General features: G+C 44.2%; 1 pseudogene; it reads left to right on the plus strand.

The window, feature by feature from the left end:
* Positions 1 to 1,386: 1,386 nt before the first annotated feature.
* Positions 1,387 to 5,251, plus strand: LOC137217272 (ferritin heavy chain pseudogene; annotated as a pseudogene).
* Positions 5,252 to 16,665: the final 11,414 nt, after the last annotated feature.

The raw sequence follows: 16,665 nt of genomic DNA on the forward strand, positions 1-16,665 counted from the left end.
GATCTCCCGTAGCCTGGGATATAAATGTGCCCAGAATCTTTATGTGCTTGGATGAGCTCCTCCGGGAAGGAAAGGACAGCATCCTACTCTGTTGCTAAAGGTGCCCTTGATGACCCCAGAGAGCTCTTAACCATTTGTTCCACTAGCAGCAGGCACCAGACGTGCAGCTCGGTCCTCGGGGAAGCCTCTAAGTTATATCAGGCTAGCCTATGCCCAGCCCATGATCAACACCCCAACTGCACAGCCACATGGGAGGATGCACCCGCCCCTGGGTGGCCACCACTCCAGAGGACCTCACCCCTGAGTGAGACAGACTCACTGCTGGAGAGGATACCATTCCAGACAATACCGCCCCAGCCCAAGAGCTCACCACTGGAGATGCCTATGCGTCCTATACCAGAGATGACACCCCAGGGCCGTGGCACCAGCTGGAGACCTAGCTGCTCACCCAGATGGCCCGACTTCCCAGTTTATATTGCGGAACGCTGCCATGGAGACTAAGACTTCCCAGAAACAGTGGAGTAAACGCAGTGCCCCGATGGCATCGGGGGATGACCTACTATGATATGATTTTGCAGAACTTGCTAGGTCCTTGCCGGCTGACCCTACCCTATACCAAGAGGCTCGCCAGACTGTGAGTTTGTCCCCCGCCGACAGCAGGACAGCGCTGTATCATATTTCCCCACGGAAGCAGGCCACAATGTGCGCTCCAAACCAGACAGCTCCCCGCCTACAAGCGACTGAAGGGTGTTAACGTCCTCACCACTAACTCAGATGCTTCAGCATCACAGGGGGGATTCTACTGAAAGCAGCTGAGTTAGTATTTTTTTTTATTTTTTTTTATTGTAATGCAAGTGCCTGACTTTAAGCTTCGCATTGCCTAGGCACCCACATCAAAGACAGCTATCTTGAATAAACACACTGCCAGCTACAGGACTAGAGGAAGAGTCAGGCGGCCCCGCCCCAGAAGCCTCCTTTGTTTCGGAGATCTCTGGTCGACTGAGGGAACTGACCACCTGACCACTTGTTTTTCCCTTCTGGCATTTTAATTCCCGCTCATGTTTTAAATTCACCAATAAAGACTGAACCTGTGAACCCCTAGGCATCCCGTGCTAGACCCCAGTAAAAGAAGCCCAGGCCTGCACACATATTCTTTCTACCCATGACCTCGCTGCGTGCTTCCTCGCATGCCATGTGTCCTCCGGGACCTGTGAGTAATAAATCATGTTTTTTCTTCGAAGTTCTCTGATGGCTGTTACTGAAGTGTGTCTTGCAATCATAATAAGATCCGCAAGGTGGCAGGGTGGGGGATGGGGGGGAACGGCGGGTCCAATCACAATACTGGCTCCCAAAGGGGAAATGTCTGTGAGGGCTGCCTCAAGCAGTATGGCCCAGGTGAGTTCCCCAGGCATTTCTGGACGACAGCATCACTACTGAGAGGCTGAGCCCACCCCCAAGACTTCTGTTGTTTACCTTCCTCCTGGAGGGGTTCTTCCTCACCCCTCCTTGGGTCAAATGGATCCTTTGATAGCAGTCAGTAATCACAGGACCACAGCTAGACTACAACTCTCCACAAGAGAGTCACAGTCTCTGGCCACACGTGACAGAGGAATCATTTGAACTCCTTCTGCATGAAGAAGTACAACTGAGGTACTGGATTTTTGAACAACACGTGCTCAATCATAAAGTAACGGTCAGAAATGCACGGAGGACCAGGGATGATCCCCATCGCTCTTTGCGCTCGTTTCTCCAAGAAATGGGTCTGAGTCCATTGCTGGCCACTAAGTGCAGAACATGGGTGGTTTTCGAACATATCAACCCCACCCCTCCCCCCAGATTAAAAACTCAGGTGTGAAGATTTACCGTCCACATTTGAGAAGTGTGGTTTACTTACACCAAACAGGTACACAGAACCAGTAAGCAATTTGGGGGGATTTACGTGCATCAAACTGTGGAGAGAGGGAGACGGGTGGTGATCTTCACAAGACCTCACCAAGTACAGTCTGGTTGGGAAGAAGCATACACACGTGTCAATGGTTATTTGGAGAATCGACCAAGGGACAGGAGTTTGGGAGAGAGGTGCTAAATAATTCTCTAGAAAACTGATTTTAGTCTACGTGGAAAGGCAGGCCAAGTCTCTGGTCTAACCCTAGGATGAAATATTGATTACCCCCATTGAAAGAGGATGAGAGATCACAAACTTCAGAGGAAATGTCACCTATCAATTAGACCAGCAGAATGTAAATCAAGAACAACCCCGCTGGAGGCGTTGGCCAGGAGGCACATGACAGGAGTGATGCCCAACTTCAACGCCCTCGTCCAGCCATGGTCAGGGGCTTGGCGGCCTGCTGAGGAAAAGTTTTGTTCCATCTCAAACTGTGGTCCTCCACAAATTTTCAAAAATTTACTTAAACTTCTTTCCTAGTAGAAGCTGAGCAAGAAAAGACTGTCCTGTATGGCTGCGTATGGGAAACCTGGCCTTGCTGAAGGTTAGGACTGTGCCGAGAAGGGGGGCAGGCGGGTAACTGAGCGGCTACAGAAGCAGAACAGCTGTTTGTCTGCACCTCTTTGTTCTCTCATTATGGAAACCTGGGAGAGGCCTCAAGAATCCACATGACAGTGTCCTGTGTATACCCCATTTTATTGACTGAGGTCATCAGGGGTGTAGCTGAGAGTCAGATCTGACTTTACTCCAGGTTCCACATCATCTTGCTCAAGAAGTTTATATCGCAGACTTCAGTTTCCTCGTGTGGGACATGATAAAAACAATCCTCCCTCACAGAATCGCGAGGATTAGTGAGAAGGCAGGGAATCACCGGGTCTGGTGAGGACTCATCAAATCTTTCCCTGGGAATGGCACCCTGGTCCCCTTGGTTAGCCGGTGCTCACTGCGGCCAGGCTCCCGAACCCTGCCCTTCGTGGAGAGCGCTGCCCCAGGGCCTCCCGAGGCTGCGTTTGGGAGCTGAAGCCATTTTCCACCCCCACAGATGGCTCAAACTGGTTGTTCCAGGCCTTTCTGAGCCCACTGTTGTTGCTCCTTTCTCTCTCTCTACTCTTTTCCAAAGGCGAAGAACTGCTCAGGGAATGAGGTGCTCAGCGCCCGGCGTGCTGTGTGGTGGAGAGGACACACACAGGTCTGGGACTCCCTCCAGCCTACAGCCCTCACACTCCAATCGGGAAGGCTAACTGGTACAATCCCTGGACCATCTCCCTAGCTCCGCTGCCAGCTCTGGACCAGTATCCTCCTCTTCGGGGGAGCTGCCCCACACAAACACATCCTCCGGTTATGTGGTTCCGGGGGCGCCCCCCGTTCCTACGTGACCCACATCTCCCTCACCACAGCTGACTGGTTCAGGGGTCAGCCAGTCCCATCCCTTACGCCTCCTGTTGTCGGCTTAAGGCCGGCCACCTGAGCACCAGCCTGGGTTTCTTCCCCAGCACTGAGGGAAACGGAAAAACTTACTCCTTGTGCTTCATGGGTCTTTGAGGGATTTTTCATTCCACTCTCCATGAGGGAAAAAGGGAGCAGGACTGATACATATTATTGATGAATTTAGCAAAAGAAAGAAGAGCATGATGATTCGGCTCTATCTAGACTTTTTAACTTTTGCAACTGCATTTCCACCAAGAGGAAATGCTATAAGCTTACAATGGCTTATAACCCGTAGTCAGCCAGAACTTCCTTTGGGTAACTAGTCAGGGTAGGCTCACTGCTGTCACAAATATCCCAAGTCTTGCTGGCCTAAGACAGTACATTTTTATTTTTTGTTCTTACCAAGATCCAGTGCACAGTGGTGCTGCAGGCGATGGGGTGATAGTCTCCTTGTGTCATTCAAAGGCTCAGGAAGGGAACCCATATGACAACAGGTTTGAGATAACCGCAGACCCGCTCAGCAGAAGAGGAAGAAACAAAAGAGAACGACACGATCTATTACAGAAGAGATACACGGAAGTCTTCTAATGTCAGAAAATGCCAAGCTTTGGGCACTTGGGATGGTCCCTATCTTACCTACAAGCTCCACACCATGTACCCCAAATAGAAAAGACTCCCTAACTGACACACTGAGCCCCTCCATTCACAGCAGAAGACTGTTAGTGAAATGGGCATCCCAACTGTAGATCAGATCCATGCCAGTTACCTTGGCTGATCACATGACTCCTTTACTCCCAAATACGAATGGACAAATGGTTGCCAGATACTTGAGGAAAGTGAAAGAGAAGATCATGATGAACAAACATAAGTATTTCTGGAGAAGAAAACAACTATAATACAGGAAACGGAAGAGAACATTACCAAAACTTACAAATTCATATTCTCAGAATTTTAAGGAAGACAATGGGTTTATAAAATGAGAACAGCGTGCTATAAGAGGGCGCAACTGGAGAACAAGAGAAAGCCCTTGGAAACCGAAATATTTTTGCAACGTTAAAAACGTAATAGATACCAGGTGCGCAGGTCAAAGTCACCCTGCCTCACCCAGGCTGTGATGGAACGTGAGTGCAGCCGTTCCTGCCCCGCCAACGCCACGCGACCTCTTCCGGTAACGGGACCGCGAGCCCACCGCCTGACTCCCATAACGAACGCCATTTCCGGTCCACCCCAGAGCGGCCGCGCTCTTCGCTCCGAGGCAGCTACCGCAGGCCCCGCGGCTTCACCTTCACCTTGGCCTTCACGCCCGCCACGATGCCCTTGCCGTCCGCCACGCTGCCCGCGCCACCCTCGCAGGTGCGCCAGAACTACCACCCCGACTGCGAGGCCGCCATCAACAGCCATTTCAACCTGGAGTTCCACGCCTCCTTAATGTGCCTGACCACGGCCGTTTACCTCGACCGCTACGACGTGGCCTTGAAGCACTTCAGCTGGTTCTTCGTGCGCCGCTCCCTCCAGCACAGCGGTTGGGCCCGGCGCCTGATGCGCCTGCAGAACCAGCGCGGGAGCCGCATCCACTTCCAAGACATCAGGAGACCAGTCAGTATCGAGTGGAAGAGCGGCCTCAAGGCCATGAAGTGCACCTTGTTCCTGGAGAAGTTCGTGAATCGCAGCCTGCTCCACCTGCACCAGCTGGCCATCGACAAGAGGGACCCCAACCTGCACCGCTTCCTGGCAACTCACTACCTCAGCCAGCAGGTGGCGTTCATCAGCGAGCTGGAGGGTCATGTCACCACCCTGAGCATGATGGGGGCCCCGGACGTCGACCTGGCAGGGTCCCTCTTTGACAAGCTCACCCTGGGCGACAGTGACAAGAACTGAGCGTGGACTGGACTTCCCCAGAGCCACAGGGTGACCAGAGCGCTGGTCTCCATGCCTGCCATGCAGACGGCAATAGTGCCCTGGCATTAGAAGTTCACTTAAGTTTTTTTCTTCCAGTTTTGCCACTTCTTCCAATAAAGTTATTTGGTTCCTAAAGAAATAAAGGTCTCTCCTTGGTTCCTGTGTGCAAATCGCTCACTTTTTAAAACAGGTATCCAGGAGGCTCTCCACCCACCCATGCCCCACCCACATGCCGCTCAGGATCTCCACAGAGGGAGGGAGAAGGCATTCCATGGGGCGCCGGAAAGTGCAAAATCCATCTTCCCCTTATAAACAATGTGGGTATATGGGGGGTGGTGAGGTGAGGCGCTGCTGAATGCGGGTGCCTGCGAATAGCAGGAGTATAAAAACGCGGTATAAAAATCACAGTAGTGTGGCTTCTGGAGGAAGAATGAAGGGAATGGGGTGGGACAGGGATTAAAATAAAACGTCCTTAAAACTTTACCTGAAAGCTTCGAGTTTACTAAAATATGTAAATGTTAGTGTCTGTTGATTCTGGGAAGCAAGATGGAGACCCCAGAAGCCAGCTTGGCAGGGTCCCTCTTTGACAAGCTCACCCTGAGCAACAGTGATAATGGTAACTGAGCCTCAGGCTGCCCTGCACACAAACACAGGGGTGACTCCCTCGTCACCATGCTGGACATGCATATTGCCCTTACAACACATGCAAATGTAGGTTTTTTTACTGTACTCTTTCTTCCATTAAGGTAACATGGTACCCCAAACCCCAAATTACCTCAAAAGAAGGACTGAAAAATATAAGGTCCCGGCTGAAGGTCAATTTGTGATATTGAATATCAAGTAGAATAAAGCTCTCTGAATGTTAAGCCACGTTACTCTGACTCTGGCTGCTGTGAAGAATGTAGAGGATGAGGAGAGTTGAAGCTGAAAGGCCAGTTAAGAGTTCACTGTAGCAGGCCCAGAGAGACAATGGTGGCTTGAACTGCGTGTTGGTAGAGGAAATGAAGAGATGCAGACAAATTGCAGATGAACTGGATGAGTCTACAGGATCTGCTATATGGACCAGAGGTGAGGAATGGGAAAGGACAAAAATAATCTAGGCTCAAGTTTGGATCTGAACACCCTGGCTGCTGGTCGTGCTATTTATTAAGCTGGGCGTATTTGCAGGGGGACTCGAGGAGCTGGGAAGGCATGTCATGTAAAATCTGAGGTGCCTATTAGATACCCAAGTGGAACTGTCATGCAGGTAGCCAGAAAAATGAATCTGGAGCTCAGGGGAGATGTCAGGTTTGGAAAAATACATATGGGACATATTAGCCTATATATACATAGATGGGTTGAGGTCACGGAGTAGATAGAAGCTCACCAGAAAGGAAGTAGAGAGATGATGGCACAGGCGGCCCCAAACCCAGAGCAGCCAGCACTCAGAGGATGGGATGAGACACTGGAACACCTAGAGAGCTGCTGGTCCCGCTTGGACCATTGCCTCATTCCAGACTGTGGCCACCTGCGTCTGCTCAGAGATTATCTCAAAATCAGCCTGTTCTTAATCTCAGCGTGGTCTCTGGTTTCTCCTTTCTAGACGTGGAGAGGCGTTAGCCTATTACCTTGTCTTCTTGACTATAGGTAGAAAGACAATTATTTCCCAGTAAAAGGATTTCCCAAGGAAACGACAGACCTGCTTTTCTATGTTTGGTTTTTGGTTTTTTTCCGTTCCCCTTTTGCAACTCTTCCCCTCTCTCAGTCCATTCTCTATTTCAGCAGATGAAATCTGTTCCCATGTAAACCCTAAGGTTGTCTAGGTCTGAGAAAAAATACTCAAAACATATAATTTCTTCTGTGTCCTGTATAGTTTACAAGGGTCAGAGTTAGAAATTTTCAGACTTCGTATCCCATATTCAAAGACACATGAGTAGCTTGAGTCATTTCAGAGTTAACTAGATTCCTGTTAACATTTACTGAAATATGAACAAGTGTAGCTAAGGAGTAATTTCTTTCTACATTTCCCTATAACTCTGCTTCAATACTTTCTTAAAAATGAGGATTATGGTCCTTTGAGTTTAGTTTCCAGAAAATGGTGTTGAATGGTATTTCCCCCTTTACTCTTTTTAGTCAAACTTGTTTTTTTCACTCTTTCTCTGTCTGCTTTGAGGTCCCTGCTCTCTCTCTGATACAGTCTCAATACATACATACATATATATATATACACACACACACACATATATATACATACATATGTGTATATATATATGTTTTTATATATATATATATATATATATACACACATATAAACTGTTCTCCTCTAGATATGAGGAAGCACAGGCTGAGCAGCTGTTCATCAGTGTTTACAGCTATAAATTGACTGAAGATCCTTCTTACTCTCCTGTTTTGGAGAAGCAGTTTGGTGTCTTGGATCCTTCACCACAGGGTGACTCGATCAAATCCCAGTTTCGCCACTTACGAAATTGGGGGAACTTGGGCATGTTATTTCACTTCTCTGCGCCTCAGTTTCCTCAGATGTAAAACAGGGATAATAAAAGTGTCAACCCCATTGGAGAAAATATTTGCAAATGATGCGACTGACAAGGGCTTAATATTCAAAATATACAAACAGCTCATACAAGTCAGTAACAAAAACAACAAACAACCCTATCAAAAAATGGGCAGAAGACATTTCTCCAAAGAAGACATACAGATGGCCAAGAAGCACATGAAAAGATGCTCAACATCACTAATTCTTAGAGAAATGCAAATCAAGACTACAATGAGGTCTCACCTCCCACCAGTTAGAATGGGCATCATCAGACAATCTACAAAGAACAAAGGCTGGAGAGGGTGTGGAGAAAAGGGAACACTCCTACACTGTTGGTGGGAATGTACATTGATGCAGCCACTGTGGAGAACAGTCTGGAGGTTTCTTAAAAAACGAAAAATAGAGCTACAGCATGATCCAGCAATCCCACTCCTGGGCATATATCTGTACTAAACTATAATTCGTAAAGATACATGCACCCCAGTGTTCATAGCAGCACTATTTAGAACAGCCAAGACATGGAAGCAACCTAAGTGGCCATCAACAGATGAGTGGATCAAGAAGATGTGGTATATATGTATACAATGGACTATTACTCAGTCATAAAAAAGAATGAAATAATGCCATTTGCAGCAACACGGATGGACCTAGAGATTATCATACTAAGTGAAGTTAAGTCAGACAGAGAAAGACAAATGTCATATGATATCACTTATATGTGGAACCTAAAATCAGATATTAGCTACCTTTAAATAATATTTTTGAAAACATCATAATGATTAATAAAAGGCAACTGGAGTTGAACAGACAAGTTTAATGTTTTAGCGTCTGGAAACCAAAGGACTCACTCAAACGTTATGATGAAAATGCTTTACATTTATCCTCAAAATATCTTTTGTCTGGGAGGCATACATATCTGTTGGTTTTTAAATTCATATGACAAGTGCGTTTCTAAAGCAGTATGTAGCCAAGGCTATAAAAGGCTAACACATTGTATAGAAATGTCAAATAACACTGAACACAGCAGACAGATTCCTACACAGGCAGACAGGCAAAGAGATACTCTTGAAGAAAACAATTTAAAATTGCTCTCTTTTGACTGCATATCTAACTACACGTCAATGTCAAGTCTCCATGAGACAGACACCTGTGAGCTTCAATTTCACATAGGCAGAATAGCAAGAAAATATCAGAAAATGTGGATGGATAAATATATAAGTATATTTATAAACATATCTTTAAAATATAGGAACTGTCAAAGTGGAATATTTTAATTAGGCAGCCCATGAAGAAAGGTAACTGCAATAAACTTTTTTATTGAGGTATCATTAGCATAACATTATATTAGTTTCAGGTGTACAAGATAATAACTCGATATTTGTATATACTGCAAAGTGATCACCGTAGTTAAGCCCAGTTAACATCTGTCACCACACATATTCACAGTTTTTTCTTGTGATGAGAACATTCCACATCCCTGCAATGGATTCTGATGCAAAGTTGGGAAAAACAAAACAAAACAAAGTTTTGGATTCCCAGCTAAGAGAAGCAAAGCAAATTATAAAGGAAAAATCCTAATTAAGGTCTATGAATGAGACCAAGAACTGGAATAAATGCATAATGTTTCAGCATCAATGATAATGACAGCCAGAGTTCATTTCATTTAAAAACCTAGTACCAAGGTATAGTAAGAGGCAGCATAATTTTGAAACTAGGAGCAGATTCTGGAATTGGATCACCTATATGTGAATCTCTGCCCATGTTAGCTGTGTGAGCTTGGGCAAGTTACTTAACCTCTCTGTGCCTTAGTTTCTTTATCTGTAAAATGTGGATCACAGCAATATTCTACCTCACAGAGGTATTATCAGGATTAAATAATTTAATGTGCACAGAGGACTTAGTATAGAATCTGACACATAATTACTACTTGATAATTGTTAGTTAGCTAGTTTTAAAATACCGTGTTTACTAAGAATCTTTAATTTTAGCTATTTAAATAGGAATTTCCATCTTTGGAAAAAAATGTCTTCAGTAAACTACTCTTGCAGTAAAAGGCTATTAGTCAAACCACATGACATAATGAAAGTCACTCCCACCTATAGCTTTCATTAATTGCAGAAAAAATACCTAGTGAAAATAGTTTAAAATTTTAGTAATTATCTTCAAAATAATATATCTTCAAAATATAACTATATAACTTTTCTAGGATAGTCACTGCAAAGAGCTATGGAAATAAATAAATAAATACATAAATAAATGAACGAATGAATGAATGAATGAGCAGGCCTAAAGGAGCTCCATCTCTGCATCAGCTTTGGTGGTTTATGGAATGGAATGTGGACAACAAAGAAAGGCGATCTGAATACTGTTGTTGTAGGCACACACTTTGTAATCATTATGAGCAACCGCCATGTATTAAATACTTATGAAAGGCCCTAGAGATACAAAAATGTTATTAGACACTTGCCCTGTCCTCAAGAGCAAAGCAGTCTAGATGTGGAAACAAAACACACACATACACACATAATAGCTTCCATGAGCAGTGCAGAGCTAGTGGAACTTAAGCTACTACAAGAGTGTTGTCATGAACAGCAATGGAACTGGCTTTCATTCATCTCCATGTAACATTTGAACAGAATATAAGGGAATATGTCCATCTATTTTTCCTCATTTCCTCTTTATTATACATCTATAAGGTAGTCTTAGCCCTATTTCATAGAAGGAATTGAGATTCAGAGACATTAAGTAATTGATCATGGACACTTAAACAAAAATGGAAGAGCTGAAATACGAAACCTGATCTACACTATAACATTATGGATGTCGTATATGTTAACAACAAGAATGAAACTGATGGCTGAATTGTCCTGGGCAAAGTTCTCTGTAGGATGCATGATAGATGCATTACAAACCTATACACTTCTCTTAGGGTCATAAGACTATAGCATCGCTGATTTATTTCCCAGTGAAAACAATTGCACACATGCACACATCGAGTAAAAAAAACACTGCTGCCATCCCCTAGTAAGACAGTAACGGGAATGACGTGACACTAAAATGACTTACAGATTCATTCCACATATGATATACTTCCTCTACACTGACCTTCCCTTTTTTGAAGATGGGAGGTTGCAATCATTGAGTTTTACGTACCTGCAGGTCCAATGTGCAGTGTTTATGGATTAGCTGAATACAACATGCCTCTGAATGTGAGCTATTCAGCCTTTGCCTGTTCTCTGTTCCCTTACTAACCTATCCTTTCACACTCAGTTGTATGTGTTCACTGCCAGGAATCGGATTAACCGTTGAACAGCTCCAAGTACAGGGGGTCTTCCCTACCATTCTGGCATCAGGAGACAGTAGTAGTTTACCTCAAGTAGTGAAAAGGACACATGGAACTGGAATAAAGAACACATGAGTTCGAATCTCAGCTACACTCTGAACTAGCTGTATAAACATAGGTTACTCAAATTCTCTGAGCTTCAGTTTTCACATCTGTAAATCAGGAATAATGATATTTGCCTCCCTGAACTTTGAACAGAATGCTGTATATTGAATACCTCTCTATGCACCAAGTACTCGAAAAGAGCTGATTTACTTTCTCATCTTCTTTATGGTTAGATAATGTGACAGCAATCATTGTAATCACATGAAGTTGTATTTCAAGAGCATGACTTCACCAGAAATATATAGATTAAAATGGCATGTTATGCTGCTGTTTTAATGAATGGCACATTGAACATAAGAAGCAAATCACATCTTATAAATGGACAAAAGTTCAAATGATTTCTTGGATAACAAAAAGCTTCCCCACCAAATACACAAATATTTGTTCTTATGATCACTGTCATGTTTTTGTTCAGTTCTGAATATCCAGTTTCTCTGCAAGAAATTTACAAGTTGTCCTATGAATTGTTTTCAGAAGGGACATAATGCAATTGGTGATCAGAATACATAAGAATTGAAGATAAATTAATTGGGAAACTTGGGATCATTGTTAAAAGGAACTTGTGTGGTAATGTCTTTCTGACTTTTAAGCAGGAAATTTTTGTCACTGATACTTTTTACTTATGGGCTAGTATTTGCTCTGAAAACAAAGTACTTGCCTGTAAAAAGAAACTACTTAATGACACACAATTGTGTATGAAAATATCAGATTTAACAGACATGTGCTAGTTATCATGTTAGGGTTTTTTTGCAACATATGATATCTTATTTCTCATTTTATCCTCACAAAAATGAATGAAGCAAAAATTATCCCTATTTTACAAAAGAAGAGACTGAATTCAGAGAAGCTAAGCTATTTGCTCATAGACACTTAGTGAGTTTCTGGCAGTGCCAGAGTTTAACCCCAGAGATTCAAACGTCAAGCACAGCATCCTTTACATTCTACGACTACTGCTATGAAAATCAGAAATGCTGTACTGGGTCAGATCAGTGATTTATTCAGCTCTCAATGCCGGTGCTGGGAGTTACAGTATAACATGGAGGCCAGGGTAAAAAGCTGGTACTCCAGGACAGAGATCAGTCCCGGGATCAAAAGTCAGAAGGCATACCTGATTGAGCATTTGAGAAAAGTTAGTGAATTAAACCAGGCAAGCACACACATGTCTGAAAACACACAGGACAAAGCATGACAGGCCAGACCAAGCAAAGATATGGGAACTAGAAAGGCCTAAATCCTAGAGACTAAGGCAAATATGCAGGAATCTGGAAATTCACAGAAACCAAAGGGCCAGGCTCAGTATTTAGGAGAACAGACAGATGGTACCAATAACAAGGCAGGTTCAAAACCAATGCAGCCCATTTCCTGGCCAGGTAGCTTCTTACACACTTTAACCAGGATGACAGATAGTTGTTGAAAGAGCCTCTCTCTCTAATACTGATCTCAAAGAACAGTTTGAAAGTTTTAAAGCATATTCTATCTTTCATATCTAATACCAATCAAACTCTTTTTTTAATCTAAAAAACATAGGGTGAAAAAAACAATCAAACATTTAGACTTCTACCGGATACACAAAGACCACTTGAGGAAAGAATTAAAAAGCACACATTTATAGGATATTCTGAAGCATTTTTGAAAAATCACAAAGCTTGCATTTATGCTCAGAGATGATTAGGCAAAAGGCATTTCAGGATGCTGGGAAAAACCGGCCCTTAACAAAAGGTACTTGTCTCTAAAGGAATAATAGCTAAAACGCCTTCAGCTTATTGTAGTGAGAGCACAGACAATGACATCATAGAAACAGCATAAATCACAAAGCACTTACTGCTTAATGTCATCATATGGAAGCACATTTTGCTGAGGTACATATAATGGATGGGAACACTTTCTCCTTAATTACATGTGTCACAGGGACAACAGGCACTATGAGAGATGCTGATCAGTGAATCTCAATGGAGCTCAATCTGCCCATTTCTCAGAGCCACGTCTTTGAAGTATACTTGATAAAATAAAAGTACCTTGTCTTTCGTCCATGTCATAATCAGAGATGCCTCGTACCCTCCCCTGATATATAAAATACGGCTATGTTAGGTGGGGCAGCCTAGCCAAATGCATTTATATCTCAAAATTCACATTTCTTGGGTCTTTGTTTAGAATAGCACACCCTAAATGCCAACTCCTTGCCCAGGCTTTCCTTCCACTAAGGCTTGGGCTCTGAGCATACTCAAACTGCCTTTTCCATGTCCAAGTCAGCATGGCTCTTGAGCTTACGACAAAAACAACAAGCATAACAGCTACTAATTACCGAGCAGTTACTATATGTCAAGCATTGTGCTATGCGCTTTATCTCATAGAAATAAAGGCAGTGTTCTTGCCGCTGTCAAAGGCCAACCCCTCCATTTATGCTCTGGATTCTATCTCCTCCTGTTTTCTCTTCCTTGATCGCTCCTTCTCGAACAGATCACCTCTGCTGACATATGAACATGTGCTAGAATTTTCGATATTTTAAAAAAGAGATCCTTCCTTGATGACACATCCAGCTATCATCCTCATTAGTCTATGCTTCTTCATAACCAAACTTCTCAGAAGGGTCCAATTCAATGGATATTTCTGCCCTCACTTTATACAGTTGACAATGCCCTCCTTCTTGAAACCTACGTAAAAGGTAGGTTTCCTTCTTTTATTTTTGCCATACCTCTTCATCTCCTTCACTGGTTCTTCATTAGCCATACCCCCAGAGACTGATCCTGGACACCCTCATTCCTTCTCTTTCTAAATTCTCTCTCTAGGTTATGTCATCCAGTGTCATAATCTTAAAAATACAGTATATTGACTACTCTCAAAAGTATATCCCTGGTCCATAATTCTGTGAACCCCAGACCTGTAGAAAAACTGCCTATTTGAAACTTTTATATTCCTATTCCACAGGCACCTCACATTTACATCAAAAACTAAACTTTGCCATTCCCCAAACTTATGCCCAAGTGTACTCCTCTCCCGGTTTTCTCCATCTCAATAAATGGTACCACTACAGAACCAGTTGCTGAAGCTAGAGACCAAGGTATCATCCTTTATCTCAATCTCTACATCTATCATCTTTACTTATTTATTTATTAGTAGTAGTGTTAACAACACTTGTATCAATAATAAGAGGAGATAGCCTTCTTGAACACCTAGTATGTGCCAGGCACTGTGCTAGGTGTTATAGCTGTATTAATTGATTTAATCCTCACACCAAGCTTTTGAGGTATGTACTATCATTATTCCCACTTTATAAATGAGAAGACTGGAGCCACAAGATGAAATAAGTTGCCTGAAGCCACACATCTGTTAAATGATAAAGGTTGGATTTGAATCCGAGGCATCAGGCTCCAGAATCCATCCTTTTAGCCACTACACTAGGCTGCCCTATTTCAGTTTGATGTACAATGTGCCTGTGTATTTATTAGATATTTTGGATGGGCAGCTGCCCACTTGCTTAGGGAAAACAGCCTTCAATGACAATCTCCCTGTGATTCAGTTAACCTTCGAAGATATACATTACTACATATGTAGAAAGTTAAGCTCAAAAAGGTAAAGTTTATATTGCGGAACGCTGCCACGGAGACTAAGACTTCCCAGAAACAGTAGAGTAAACGCATTGCCCTGATGGCATCGGGGGATGACCTACTATGATATGATTTTGCAGAACTTGCTAGGTCCTTGCCGGCTGACCCTACCCTATACCAAGAGGCTCGCCAGACTGTGAGTTTGTCCCCCGCCGACAGCAGGACAGCGCTGTATCATATTTCCCCACGGAAGCAGGCCACAATGTGCGCTCCAAACCAGACAGCTCCCCGCCTACAAGCGACTGAAGGGTGTTAACGTCCTCACCACTAACTCAGATGCTTCAGCATCACAGGGGGGATTCTACTGAAAGCAGCTGAGTTAGTTTTTTTTTTTATTGTAATGCAAGTGCCTGACTTTAAGCTTCGCATTGCCTAGGCACCCACATCAAAGACAGCTATCGTGAATAAACACACTGCCAGCTACAGGACTAGAGGAAGAGTCAGGCGGCCCCGCCCCAGAAGCTTCCTTTGTTTCGGAGATCTCTGGTCGACTTAGGAAACTGACCATCTGACCACTTGTTTTTCCCTTCTGGCATTGTAATTCCCGCTCATGTTTTAAATTCACCAATAAAGACTGAACCTGTGAACCCCTAGGCATCCCGTGCTAGACCCAAGTCAAAGAAGCCCAGGCCTGCACACGTACTCTTTCTACCCATGACCTCGCTGTGTGCCTCCACGCATGCCATGTGTCCCCCAGGACCTGTGAGTAATAAATCATGTTTTTTCTTCGAAGTTCTCTGATGGCTGTTACTGAAGTGTGTCTTGCAATCATAATAAGAACCGCAAGGTGGCGGGGGTGGGGGGTGGGGGGTGGGGGGTGGGGGGGAGGGCGGGTCTAATCACAATACTGGCTCCCAAAGGGGAAATGTCTGTGAGGGCTGCCTCAAGCAGTATGGCCCAGGTGAGTGCCCCAGGCATTTCTGGACAATAGCATCACTACTGAGAGGCTGAGCCCACCCCCAAGACTTCTGTTGTTTACCTTCCTCCTGGAGGGGTTCTCCCTCACCCCTCCTTGGGTCAAATGGATCCTTTGATAGCAGTCAGTAACCACAGGACCACAGCTAGACTACAACTCTCCACAAGAGAGTCACAGTCTCTGGCCACACGTGACAGAGGAATCATTTGAACTCCTTCTGCATGAAGAAGTACAACTGAGGTACTGGATTTTTGAACAACACGTGCTCAATCATAAAGTAACGGTGAGGAATGCACGGAGGACCAGGGATGATCCCCATCGCTCTTTGCGCTCGTTTCTCCAAGAAATGGGTCTGAGTCCATTGCTGGCCACTAAGTGCAGAACATGGGTGGTTTTCGAACATATCAGCCCCACCCCTTCCCCCAGATTAAAAACTCAGGTGTGAAGATTTACCGTCCACATTTGAGAAGTGTGGTTTACTTACACCAAACAGGTACACAGAACCAGTAAGCAATTTGGGGGGATTTACGTGCATCAAACTGTGGAGAGAGGGAGACGGGTGGTGATCTTCACAAGACCTCACCAAGTACAGTCTGGTTGGGAAGAAGCATACACACGTGTCAATGGTTATTTGGAGAATCGACCAAGGGACAGGAGTTTGGGAGAGAGGTGCTAAATAATTCTCTAGAAAACTGATTTTAGTCTACGTGGAAAGGCAGGCCAAGTCTCTGTTCTAACCCTAGGATGAAATATTGATTACCCCCATTGAAAGAGGATGAGAGATCACAAACTTCAGAGGAAATGTCACCTATCAATTAGACCAGCAGAATGTAAATCAAGAACAACCCCGCTGGAGGCGTTGGCCAGGAGGCACATGACAGGAGTGATGCC

Source organism: Pseudorca crassidens, chromosome X (assembly GCF_039906515.1).
Source record: "Pseudorca crassidens isolate mPseCra1 chromosome X, mPseCra1.hap1, whole genome shotgun sequence".
Lineage (NCBI taxonomy): Eukaryota > Metazoa > Chordata > Mammalia > Artiodactyla > Delphinidae > Pseudorca > Pseudorca crassidens.